Source organism: Megascapheus bottae, chromosome 11, assembly GCF_031878675.1.
Source record: "Megascapheus bottae isolate mThoBot1 chromosome 11, mThoBot2.hap1, whole genome shotgun sequence".
Classification (NCBI taxonomy): domain Eukaryota; kingdom Metazoa; phylum Chordata; class Mammalia; order Rodentia; family Geomyidae; genus Megascapheus; species Megascapheus bottae.
This window is the reverse complement of record NC_143519.1, coordinates 12,168,843-12,182,821: the sequence shown is the minus strand read 5'-3', so window position 1 is coordinate 12,182,821 and position 13,979 is coordinate 12,168,843. Positions and strand designations below refer to the sequence as shown.

The 13,979-nt window shown below is 38.9% G+C and overlaps 1 long non-coding RNA gene and 1 pseudogene across 1 annotated transcript; one reads left to right on the top strand and one right to left on the bottom strand.

The window, feature by feature from the left end:
* Positions 1-319: 319 nt before the first annotated feature.
* Positions 320-2,277, bottom strand: LOC150056760 (U6 snRNA-associated Sm-like protein LSm3 pseudogene; annotated as a pseudogene).
* A 4,147-nt stretch (positions 2,278-6,424) lies between these two features.
* LOC150056759 (uncharacterized) lies at positions 6,425-9,408 on the top strand. Its single transcript, XR_016536976.1, has 3 exons — positions 6,425-6,759; positions 7,710-7,802; positions 8,264-9,408. It is a non-coding gene; the product is annotated as an uncharacterized LOC150056759 (long non-coding RNA).
* Positions 9,409-13,979: the final 4,571 nt, after the last annotated feature.

Below are 13,979 nucleotides of genomic sequence, written 5' to 3'. Positions count from 1 at the left end.
AAAACAAAAGCAACATCCAAAAAACCCTTTTGTTTTCATTTCCTGGAGTTCATTTCAACAAATGTTCTTGTATATATGATCCAATGCATTTATATTAGCTTGGGGATCATGTTTATGAGAGAAAAATAACAATGCCATTTAGCCAAGGAAATTGTAAGTCATTTGCAAATCAACTCATCTTGGAGTGGAAGAATCCTTGATCATGTCTTATTATCAGGAAGTATCAGAAAGTGTGCAGGCTTCACTCTCTGAACACCTTGTACAGTTGAAGAGGCAATTGCACAGTCTCCTGCTTTCTACACAGGATAAATTCTTGGTTTCAGCCAACTCTCAGAAGAGGGACAAGTACAGTCCCATCCTCTCGGACAAAGCATCAGAATATTCCTTTTTGTTGCTTTGTATATCTCTTCATACGTCTCCTCATCAACTTCTATGGTGGTCATGGTTTTTTCCACATCTCCCAGTATCGTATTTAAATGTTGGTCATAAGCATGTAATCCGTCATTTCTGGTTTCCATATAAATGCACTCATCCAGGCCGAGCCTGAAGGGATCTGGGGGTGCCTCTGCAACATTGGCAGTTCATTGCTGGTCCACGTCAACACTACAACCCTTCCCGCGCCCCCATGCCCCGCCCAAGGCATATTATTTTTGCACCTTTGTTTTCCTCTCCTTTGATCTTACTGACTTCACACCTTTGAAAATAAGTGAAATAAGTGAGTTTCCAGGTGAGAAAATGTATTGCTGAAGCATAAAAATGGAGGTGGGAAATAACACAAAGATTTTGGAAATTGTATTGGCATTTTCTTATAAAGATAAACATGCACATTCGGCGAAGAGATTTGCAATAGAGCAAAACCTTGATACATAAGGCCATATAGTATGATGCTAAATGAAAGGACCTCTAGGGTATAGAAACAAAAGCCATATAATGAGTGATTGTTGTCCTTAATGTTCTATGTTATCTCTCATCTCTTTTGCTGTCCCTTGGTTATCTCATATTGTTACAGTATCCCACTTTGTTACCTGATATATTGGATATATTTGTATTTGGTTATTTGAAATTTGATAGGGAACAGGGGAAAACAAGATGAGGGATGGGGGTGGGGGAGAGGGAAATGCAGATCAAGACATGAGAAATGGTATCAATGTATGTGAATTAATGCACCTCCTATCTGGCAAATATCATGTAACCCTTCTATTAAGTACAATAAAAATATGAAAAAAAGATAAACATGCATGTCTTGATAGCAATTCTGCCCTTACTCTTTAGCTTAAAAAGATAGACAAACCAAAAAGAAAACCTACCATACATTTCCAAACACATTAGACCGAATGTGTCACCGTTTTATTCAAAATAGCCAAAATCTGAACCACTCACATATCCAGGAGTAGAACAAATAAGCACTATGTGTCAGCAATAAAAAAGGCTGAACTACTGATGCCCAATGACATAGATGAGTCACCAAAGCTTTGAATGTTCATGTGAAAGTTTCCACTTACATTCATGTAAAGTTTTAAAGTGGGCAAAGCTCTTCTAGAGGGATAAAGATATGAACAATGAGAACTGGTGTGTGGGAAACACAAGGGAATTTTCTGAGATGATAAAAATCGACAGAAAATAGACAAAAAGTGGCCAATTCTTGAGGGATAGGTACTGAGTTGTATTTCGAAGGTACTGCTTTTATGGTACCCATGTGTCACATGAATGGAGAATGACTATATTTGCTCACTAGCGTCCTAGCAGCCAGAGGTTTGGGTCCACATTCCCCTGGCAGCCCAAATCCTGCCCAGTCACCCTCCAATAACTGTACTCACGCAAATGAACAAAAATAGCAGCTGGGTGGAGGCCAACAGAGTCTTGTAATTGCTTTGTGTCATTACAATCATAATGTAAACATTTCCATTTTATGTCTTCTAATCTTACTTGTAGTTTTGTATAGGTGTGTGTACACACCCATATCTTAAAATAATATGAAATTCTTTCCCATTACATCGTTGCTTCTAAGTGGGGTGAGATATTCCTATGTATGAACTATTTTCTTTAAATAGTTCATTTGTAGTATAGATTTATTTAATGCTTTCTCTGGCTGCAGGACAAAAACCACACCACATTCTTAGGCTTTGAATGCGAAGAAGAAACATCTTTGTAATGATAGGCTATTATTGGCCTCTCCAGACTGTGACCTCATGCTGTAAAAGGCAGGTTATGTGCTACCTGACACGACACTACATAATCCACAGTCTTGAATATCATGGAATTCTGCACCGACAGCATGCACGTTGGCCTTTTATAAGGAGAGTGTGTAATACAGTTGCCCAATTTGCCCCCACAAAGGTTAAAACAGTTGCCAGCTGAGCACTGCCCAAGGCCCTTCAGAGCCCTCTTCAGCTGCAAAGGCAACTTCAAACACCCTGGAGGATGGCTTCATTAGCAGCTTGTTTGAATAGCATTTTCACACTAGGAGATAAAAATGTTCCAAAGAGTTTGTTTAGGTCTCCTAATGAGTATGCCATCCCAGCTGGAGAAAGCACACAGGGGAATACTGTACAAGCAACCCTCCCGTAAACTCGCCCGCCATTGTGCTCCACTGTTGTATGGATGACGGATGTGGGCTACTCACTGGCACAGGACTCCACTCAACCACTGTTTTCTTTGCCACATGAAACAGATTCCCCACTTGCATTCTAAGACTATACTGTACACATGCGAGACATTAAATTAGATCAGTATTTATGTACTACACATCTAATTTTAGGATTTTCAGTTCCCCCTTTAAAGGCTTTTATTGGGCTGAGACTTTACATGGACTATAAAATTACAAAGTTGACAAATAAGTGTGTTTTTGCTATGTTGTATGCTGATTTTAATTTAGGAGTTTAAGGGAAAAACAATCTTTGAAGTGTATCAGCCCTTACATGTTCAGCAGATCTGCAGGATCAGATCCTTCATTTGCATTTTTCTATTTTTTTTGGCTCAAAATAGATTTGATTTAACAACAACAAAAAAAAAACCTTTGGCACAAGATAAATCCATAATAGGATTTTATTGCTTCTGTTATTTAAGGAAAACAATGTGAGGCTTTGAGGTGTGATTAACTCATAAGTAAGGCAGTCTCTTTTCAGATATGTCTCATTTGCTTTCATATTCACCCAGCAGATTCCACATGGTGCTGGTGTGTTAGAAGTGTGCTGTGTACTTTGTTCTCACATCTACCAAGAAACAAAATTCAGCAGCATTTTCTTCTCCAGATGGCAAGAAATGAGCCTTCCCAGTTGCTAGATGTGAGGTTATATGCACTGAAAAAAAAAAAAACCCACGGTTTGCCTAAAATTACATCTAATGGTTTACTTGGACTTTAAGAAATGTGTGGTTACTCTTGATAGGCTAGTATTGATTTACCCCCGCCTGTCTCAGGAATCTCTACTATAGCAACCAGATTTTACTGTCAGACATTTATCTCTCTGGGTAGAGATGGGGGAAATCAGATGTTTCTGGGGATTGTAAACAACCTGGAATATCACTCTTTGTCTTTGATTAGTTTGTTTGGAAGAGTTGTGACCAAATGATTGTTGGCTTACTTACCATCAATGATCAGACAGGATGCAACTTTGACTTGTTTCTTTGATTTTTCTAAAATATTGTGGTCTCAATTAATTATTCTCCTTTCTTCTTTTGTTCCCTCCTCCTCTCCCCCTCCTTATCCCTCTCTCTTTTTCTTCCTCTTTTTTTCTTCCTTCCTTCTCCTTATCCCCCTTCTTTCTTTTCTTTTTTCTCTTTCCTTTCTTTTTCTTTTTCTTTTCTTTCCTTCCCTTCTTCCTTCCTTCTTTCCTCCTTTCCTTTCCCTTCCCTTCCCTTCCTTCCTTCCTTCCTTGCTCCATTCCTTCCTTTCTTCCTTCCTTCCTCCTTTTCTTCCTTCCTTTCTTCCTTCCATCCTTCTTTCATTTCTTGATTTCATGGTTTTCTTTCTTGCTTTCCTATTTTTTGCCAAGATAAACAAGCACTCTTCCACTGAGCTATAACTTTGCCCAGAATATTGAATGTTGCATATGTGCAAGCTTTCATTTATGCAAGGCTAAAGACTGAAGCATACATTGATGCTTAGATTTATGATCTGAATTGAGCATGTACTTCAGAGACAAGTTGTTAAAACATGTTGCAAGTACACAGAACTGATTATCTGAAAAAGTTATGTGATTCATACATATGTTCCAGGTAAGTGTGTATAATGTGTATATGTAACTCAATAGTTCATCCATTGTCTTTTTTTACATGTTAGCATGTATGCATATGTTTACGTACTTGTAGACACGTGTATATATGAATATACAAACATGATAAAGGATGAATATGTAGCAAACGGAGTATATGTATAATTTACACATTTGTAAATTCCAGTGGCTTACCTTAGTGGAAAAAAAACACATATAGATAGTGGCCTTATACAATTTAAGGATTAATCTAGCTCTATCAATTAAAGTTGTAACTTTGGACAAATTAACTTCCTCCCTTTCCAAAAGAGGGCAGTGTGAAGAGCCTACTGATAAAGTAATCTATCAAACAATCCTAGACTTACATTTAATCCTAATTCCCCACTAATGTGCTAAATGGGACTGAAAACAGGATTTATCTTACTAAAGAAGAATTGAGTTAGAACTAGAAAAACAATGGAAACATTATTTCCAGTTAACTTGCTTAATTAGTAAAATGTACTATTGAAAGCCACTTTTTTGGTCACCTCAGTTGATTGAAAATGACTTGAGAACGTTTTCAATATGGCAGAAGCAGAAGAAATCAGTAGAAAATAAAATCCCATCACCCTAAACTATAAGTGTAAATATCACTATGAACTCTTGATGTAGTTCATCATTAATGTGTATACATCTTATCGTTGACTGTAAAGACCAAGAGACAATGGCAAGTCCAGTAGTGTGAACTACTAGCATCCAGATGCCAATTCCCTATCTTGTTTCTCACCTAAAGAAACCACAGGTCTGTGAGGACACTACTTACTCCAACTTTTGGGCACTGAATATCGAAGATAAAGCCACAGCATTGTATCAAACCAGAAAGAAAAGAAATACTTAAAGATAGAAGGATCCTGTCTAAAGGACTTAAGAATGAACTATAAAAGGCTGCCTGTAGAAAAGAAAGCAGCGCCAGGAACATTCTTTCGATTGGTGAACGCCCTGGGTTGAAATGTGTCAAGCATGGAGAAAGGTGTTAGTTCATAATGATACCAAAATCATGGGTCACTGTTGATGGAACCAAGTTATGACCTCCTAAATGAGTTGCACACATGAAGCGAGGATGCTCCTCTTTATAGAAGTATTTCAGCTAATAAATGAAAAAACAACAGGAAGATGATCACCATTGTGCTCTAGAGATCAACTGGAATAAGCACTAGTGCCTGCTGACATCCCAGAAAGAGCAAGGATCCTGTCTCCCGATAAGAAAGATGCGACCACTGAAGTAGGCCACCAGAGCAGACGTCAACCTACATTTGATCAGTTCCGTACCTCAACATCCAGCAGGTTACTAAAATAAAAGGAACTATCGAGTACCATAGAGAAATGTGAGCTGTGAAAAGCTCTGCAAGAGGAAAGAATTTGGTTTCTTCAAAAAAAATTGGGAAGGGCCGGGAGTTTGGCCTAGTGGTAGAATTCTTGCCTAGCATGCATGATGACCTGGGTTCGATTCCTTGGTGCCACATACATAGAAAAAGCTGGAAGTGGTATTGTGTCTCAAGTGGTAGAGCTCTAGCCTTGAGAAAGCCAGAGGACAGTGCTCAGGACTTGAGTTCAAGGTCTAGGACTGGCAAAAAAAAAAACTGGGAAGGAATCAAAAGAGATGTAAAAAGATCATAGGTGAACAAATACTAGCAGACCTAACAGCCATATCAGCCAAGCAAAAAGACATGGTTCTTATTTGAACCTAGCTTTAAAAAGAAAAAAAAAGCTGTAAGAAAACTCTTCACATAAATGAGACAATGGGATCTGGGTGTCACTCCTGTAATCCAAAAAATGCTGGAAGCTGAGGCAGAAGGATTGAGAGTTCGAGGTTAATATGGGAGGGAGGGGGAAAGACAGAATGGGAAACAGAAGCTATACTTATTCTAGAACATTAAGGAATCATGTAATAGCTAAATTGTGGCTTCTATAAGGGTAATTTTAGAGGTACATTCTGACATAGGAATCTCATATCAGCCATGAACATATCATTATGATGTCACCATGAAGCATCAGTGCTGCGTGGGCATTGGTTTCAGCTTAGGTGGGTGAGATGGTAGATGCCGGAGTAGAGGATTAATGGTTGTCAGGGTAGGCTAGTGGAGATTTAGTTTATCATTTTGTCTACTGTTATATATTCAAAATTATCCACAATCACTTTTTTTTTTTGCCAGTCCTGGGCTTGAGCTCAGGGCCTGAGCACTGTCCTTGGGCTTTCTCAAGGCTAGAGCTCTACCATTTGAGCCTCAGCACCACTTCTGGCTTTTTTCTATGTATGTGGTACGGAGGAATGGAACCCAGGTCTTTGTGCATGCTAGGCAAGCACTCTACCACTAGGCCAAACTCCCGGCCCCCACAATCACTTTTTTAAATGTACTAAATAGCTAACAAAATCAAAGAGTATTTTTTTCTTTCAAAGAAGATCATCTATAAACAGATTTTTTTCAGGATGTACACAGAAATAGTTTATGTATTTTGATCTTCTTTTCTCTATGTCTTTTTGAATTCCTAAAGTTATGGCTAGAAGCAGGTAAGAGTTTTTATTTACTATCTTTATAGGACATATTGTTTGATGTGTCATGAGTTTAAGCTTTGTATAAATGGTATCTTAGTAGATATAACTTTTTCAGTCACATATTTAAGATCCATGCTACTGTTACATCTCTATAACAGTTTTATTCTTCAAAGCTGTATAGTATTCATTGTGCAAGTAGATGGTAACCAACTGGTCAGTATGAGAAGCTTATTGAACGTAGTCTTGTATTGTAGAACTTTGTGCCATTATTGAACAGCAGTCTCTATGTTGGAATGATGTATTGTATTATCTAATTGAAAAAGAATCATGATTGTAGAGGAAATTAACCTTAAACTCATACACACAAACCCAACAACCAAGAGCATGAACAGACATGTACGCATGTCCTCAAAGGATTCTAGACTGATCAGATGACCACATATGTGAAATAATGAGAAAGAATGGCTTGAGTGAGTCTTCATCTTACGAGGCCCAAACCACACGTAATTTGTAGCATCTTAAGAAATGAGTGCCACCTTAGGTGGAAAGGCTGAGAAATAGACCTGCAAGCAAGAACTCTGAAGCTTAAGATTCATGAGCCTCACAGTGAACCTGCCACTGCACAACCCACTGTAGGTGTGTGTGAAAAGCTAAGTGCTGGCTCAAGGTTGAGCAGGCAGATTTACCTAACTGCAGTGAGACATGAAGCCTAACACCCAGAGGAGGCAAGGACTGCATAATTAAATGATTGATTGAGAAGACCAGCCTCCAGGGAACAACAAGCTAAGGAGATTGTCTTGATAAAGTAGTTGAGGGACTGGCGTAGACTCCTGAGAGGAAAAGTTGCATGGGTAGGTAGGCATTTCTTCACACTGGGTTTATGAGCAATTAATAAATAAATAGAACAGGCTACTAGGATTCTGCTAGATATTTGTAGCCAGAAATTGTGATTTTTGTGGATCAAGATGCAGAGTGCAGAAAATCGAAATGAAGAAAATGAAGCAAAGTCTAAATATTTGGGAGAAAACCGGTCTTTTAACAAGTTATTGAAGCTGAAGGTAAGTGCTGTCAATGGATTCATTATTTTCTGTTAGTTTTCTCTCCTCATACCATAAGCTTGTTGGAGGGGTCAAGGTTTAGGGCTTTAGGATTATTCTGAACTTTTCTGGTAAGTGAACAATTGTAAATGTTTTTTAAATTTTTTTACTGTTATTATCAAGGTGACATACAGAGGGGTTACAGTGTCATACATCAGGTAAAGAGCACATTTCTTTTTGGACAATATCACCTCTTCCCTTCTCTCAATTTTCTTTTTTTAAGTCTTTATATTTTATTTTATTTTTTAATTTAGATTTTATTGTAAAGGTGATGTATAGAGGGGTTATAATTACATAAGTCTGGTAATGAGTACTTTTCTTTTCAACCTGTGTGATCCCTTCCCTCATTTTCTCCCACTTTTCCCCCCTTGGACCCCCCTCACCCAATTTTCATTTGGTAAATGTTATTCTTTTTCTCCCAGTGTTAGAAGATATCTTGATCGTGTCCCTTGGCGAGTTTTTGAGTGGAAAGCATGATGCTACAACTTTTGTGGCAGAAGTGCAAGATTCCACCACTAACTACACCAGAAGATGAAAGATCTCTACATCATGGTCGAGAGTGGAGAAGCGGCTCTAAGTGAGCAGTGCCTCTGTCTCATCCCCCTGGTCTCTCTGTTTGAAGTCGTTAGGTAGCTTTTCCCCAATCCCAGCTTGCCATGAGTTCAGCCTGGGCTGGGAGAATGCTGGAAGCAAAGCTCACCTGTCAGCCCTGCAGGTAATAGCATCTGACACGCTTTGTGTCTAAAGGTAAGGATTACGCACTGGAATGATGATGATGACCCAGCATTTTCTTAGTGGTCACACTTGAAAAACAGAGTTTTTCAATCATTGAAAAGGTAATTCTATCCGAAAGGATTGAAATAATCCAGTTTGGACCAAACCTTGCCTTTCAAGGCATAAACTATTTCCAGGATTTCCCCTCTTTCTTTTCAGAAATTCAAAATATTGAAAAGATGAAGCACATTTTCTTCCCTCCTCTGTTGACCACAGGAAAGAGGCAAAGGGGAAGTCAAGTTTAGGAGTCAGTCCTAAGCAACCCCTGAGATGTAAACTCAGCTCTTGGGGGCAGGGGTTCATTGGACTGATCCCCAAGCAGGGCCCTGTCTTAGAGTGGGAATTCCCTGAGAACTCAGCTCAGTTCCAAATGATCTGACTTTGGTTTTTGTCTGTAATTTCTTTGCAATGAACCTATAGATAAACCAGGTGGGCATTTTTGCAAAGAAGTCAGCTTATAAATCATCATGAACAGAAATCACGCCACTAGGGGGAATTGTTAAGCCATTTTGTGCAAAAAAAAGAATGATACTTCACTTTTGAAAATGACTGTCGTTGTGTTACTTTAAATCGTCATCAGTTGATGTGAAGGGGGCGTAGCACATCAGAACTGGAACTCAATCTCTGGAAGCAAACTCCTATCTCCACCTGAAGTGATCAAATGCCTTTAAACATCCCTTTCTTGTTTTAATTGTGAAAGGATTAAAGTGGGCTTTGAAGTAAGAGCAGCCCCTACTACTCCCTGCTTCCAGAAGCAACTGTACCACAGCCCAGCCCCACCCTTCACCAGGTAGCAGGCCGTATCTTTGCAGAGTCTAATTTGTCTTCCATTCTTGAATTAGTCCACTTGGTTATCTGAATTCTCCAAAATGAAAAGCCTACCAAGAAAATAGCAAAGAACGATTCCTCCCTTCGCAATTACAGAGGGCTCTGGATCAGAAAAGAATGTCACAGGCTAGACTAAATGGAGTTTGGTGTGTTGTTGTTTTCAGATAAAGAAGCAAAACTATAGATTTAAAAAAGGCAATTCGAGAGGGGCTGCAACGTACACATAAGGATTATGGAGCCAAAATGCCAGTCTTTGTAGGATGGCTTCTTCAGCCCATGAGAGCTCTTGCTTCCTTCTCTGTGCTAATAATCATTTTCAAATCAGTCACCACAACTTCGCTTCCCTTGGCAACTCCTAGGCTTGGTGTCCTTGAGAGGGGGGGCTTCTTACAGGAAGCCATGGAAAATGTTGTGTTTGTTTGGAAAGGGGGAGAGGAGCTGGGGATACAGCCAAAAGCTCATGATTGTTTCAGTCATTAAACACTGATATTTAATTTGAGTTTAGTAATCCAGGGCACCTATTATTTGGGGCCAAGCAAAAAAAAAAATAGCTGGGGAGGGGAGAGGAATAGAAGAAAATTAAATAAAGTGTAATGAAAGCAAGGGAGGGGTCAGCTACTCTGGGGCAAAAAAGGACAGTAAAAGGAGTCTGTATAACTGGTTAATGAAAAAGCAAGCTTTCCCCCGCTCCCCACAAAACAGAATGTCAAATTCTGTCCCCCTTTTTTTCCTCTCTTAAAGGATGCTAAAAGGAAAATTCTTCACAGAATCTTAAAGAACTTTTTTTTTGACACAACAGCTACAAAATCTATTTTCTAAACAAAGATTTATACATATTTATATGAGCTTAATCCAGATTTTTTTTAATAAATCATCCTCAGAACTGCAGAGGTAAACTATATGTAAATACCTCAAGTAATAGGCTTGTAGTGCGAATCACATCATTTTATCTTCAATTTTGCATTCGTTTTTCTGGCTTAAAGGTGCATCAGAGATATGCATTTTAGCATATTCAGAACACGGGGCGTGAAATTAAATGTTTGACAGAGTGAGAAAAATATACAGACTTTGGAGATGCCTTAAAAATAGTAATTTATGCAGATCTAGAGGAGTGAAATCATTTGCAATGGAGTGACCCTCTCTCCAGGAATTTTGTGCTTAGTGTTCTCTCCTAATCTCCCGCTGTATCTTCATTTTTCATTGAACTAGCCAGTTTTCTGCGAAGCCGTCTTGTAGATAAGCCGAGTGCTAAAGAAGAAGAAAGAAGACGCTCGGTGGGTCCGTTTCCATTGCACTTTTACCCAAGGCAATGGGCAGAATTTAACGGATTCCTTCCAACATATGTTTTTGCCAGATAAGTAAACAGTGTGTGTCGGAAATGAAAAAGCATTAGCAATTTAATGACATTACAGCTCTCAGCTTAGGCTGGCGTGCTGCGAGGCGAAAAGCAGAAAAAGAGAAGAGAGTAGAAAGAGAAAAAGAACAAAGTTCATCTTCCCTTTTGTGCATTTTTATCAAGGAGAATACGACTTCTTTTTCCTCTCTTGTTCTCTTTTTCTCTTTTCGTCTTTTGGCTTCTTTTTATTTTTATTTTTTGTCTCACTCATTTACATTTTTTTTCTATTCTGCCTCTCTGTCCTCTGTTCACTTTTTGCCATTTTTTTCTTATATATTACCACGGACTCATTTTCCGTTTCTTTCCATTGTGTCTCCTTGTTCATGTATTTGAGCCATTCAGTTTTACCTTAGAAGAAGCTGCTTATCCTACAATGTATCTTTTCTCTTTTCTTTTCTTTTCTTTTTGCACTGTACTCCTGGTGCTACAGCTTCTAGTCAACAGGATTGTTGGAGGGATTAAAACGGGTCGTTTCAAAGTACTGCAAATCTGCTCTCTTGTCTTCAGCCCCTGCTCCCTCTGATACTTGTCATCTTCGTCCTCATCCATCGTGGCCTTTAGTTTCACCTCCAGACGTCACAGCTCCTTGATGCCTGACCACTGATACTCATTATCTTTGCATGGCTTGGTGATACTGCAGGATTCTAGAACTTTCCCTTATTATAGCAAGGCTGATTTCTAGTCAAATGCTCCCACATTGGTCTAGACCATAGACAGAGCCTTCCCTCTGCCTGGTGGCTGGGATGGGGCGTCAGACAGTTGATACATGTGGTGGACCATCTTCCAGTAACAAATAACCCCATGGGCTACTCCTGGATTTATTACAGCTCTGTGTGTGTGTGTGTGTGTGTGTGTGTGTGTGTGTGTGTGTGTGTGTGTGTGTGTGTAATAGCATGAACAAGTTAATTACTGAAATATGTCTATTTCCGGTGTGGTACTTGTGTGTTGTTGGTGAATGTGTTTGTACAAGGATATGCACTAGACTACATGATGAATGTACACAGTTGTGCAGGTTCAGATGGAGTCAGTCTGCAAATATAGGTTCACAGGACATGCCCGGTTTTTGTTTTGTTTTGTTTTTGCCAGTCCTGAGCTTGAGCTCAGGGCCTGAGCACTGTCCTTGGACTTTCTCAAGGCTAGAGCTCTACCATTTGAGCCTCAGTACCACTTCCGGCTTTTTTCTATGTATGTCGTACCAAGGAATTGAACCCAGGTCATCATGCATACTAGGCAAGCACTCTACTACTAGGCCAAACTCCTGGCCCTGGACATGCCTATTTTTGAGCTTTATTCTACCTTAGGTTCTAGATGTAAACGTACCCTGGAGGCTGAGAGCTGAGGATCGAGATTCAAACAAACCCAGGCAGGAAAGGCCAGGAGATTATTATGTCCCATTAACCAGCAAAAAAAGATAGTTATGGAACTGTGACTCAAGTGGTAGAGCACCAGCCTTGTGTAACAAAGTTAAGTGAGTGTACAAGGCCTTGAGTTCAAGCCTCAGTACTGGTACAAAGTGAAAAAGAAAGAGAAAAGACTGAATTCTTTTCACTGCCTTGAATTGTCAGTGTGTCAATCGAAACATTTCCTGAAGAAACAACCTTTTCCACAAAGATTAAGATGCATAATTACCTCTTTCATTTTGCTAAACAACTTGACATATTCTCAATAATCTTATCATGAGCATTTGAATATCAACACTCCAGATACTTTTTAACATAAATTCCATTCCAAGCCTCCACTTGAAAGTGACTTATTAGATCCTAAGGTTAACCTGCGGGTTGAACATGGTTGAAAGAACCATAATCACATTGCAAGTCCTGTCACAGAAATACAGTACAGACGTAAAAAAAAAATAAAAATCAAAAAGGATGCTTTAAATAAAATGCTCTTGTCTAAAGACATATGCATGTTTTTACCATAAAATTACATCTTCTACATCTTCCAGATCCGGCACTTGGTAAGTAAAAAGAAAATCTATTTGGACATAAGGATGTAAAGTAGCTGGAGGTGGTAATTTAATCAACCAAGGATATATTTCAATGTTTTTTTTTTCTGGTCTTCTAGGCATTAGCACTTTAAATTCATTATGTCAGTTTGACAGATATATGCAGCCTTAAGGATCTAAAAATGAAATCCTAGAAGTATAGCCTGCTAGGGGATATATATTGAACTTAAGAGATTAAAATGGTATAACCACTGCAACAGAATGGAACATATCGCATTTCTCATTTTTCCCCCACTAAGCATGAGTTTTTGCAGATGTAAAATACAGTCTTCTCTAATTATAAAACCTGGCTCAAGAGCCAGAGCTTTCTAACTCTTATTACTGATGAAGTAATAAAAGAAACTGTTGGCTTTGCATAGAGTCTGAAGATGAAGAAGTTGTCTTCCATTTTGCGATTTTTCTATATCAATATTTTATTAAGGAAAATACACAAGTATTAACCTGCGCCCAACTTGAAGAGGCAAACCATGCATGCTCTTCCTATTTAAGACAGAACACAAAAGAGCCAAATAATAAAGCAGGTCTTAACGTAAAGAAGACGTTGAATCTACCATATCATTATGCCAATTTAGTCACGTTAATGATCTGTAATATTAATTCATCATCCTGAAAAATGGGCAGAGTTGCCGTCATTAACTATATTAAACCACAATTTAAAAGTCATCCAAGCTGTTGTAAAGATTCTTTGTGATGATAAGGGTGTTTGTTATATCACAAACTCTTCTGACCAGGTACATTTTGTATATAAGGCTTTGTTACAGACCGACCCCTCACTCTGAATTCAGATATGTCAAAAGTGCAGCCACCCACGGCGGTCGTGGGACCGACTAGACACTTTATCAGCCATTTCTATCACTGGCTGCGGTTTAACACTTTCTGACAGGGAGAATCAGCTTTGAAAGAGCTACAACCTTTTAGCATATCTACTTTAATTCCTCCCAGGGAAGCAAAATCGGGCTGTCTTATGAAATTCACATTGCTTGGACAGAATATTTACACTCCTGAGATTAGGCTCATCTTTGAAAGTCATGTTTCAAACTGCACAAAATGAACGTTTTGATTATTTAAAATGGAGATCCCATTAACACTGAAGCCTAAGCCTAAGTTGCTTGTGACCAGATACCAGATAAGCTCT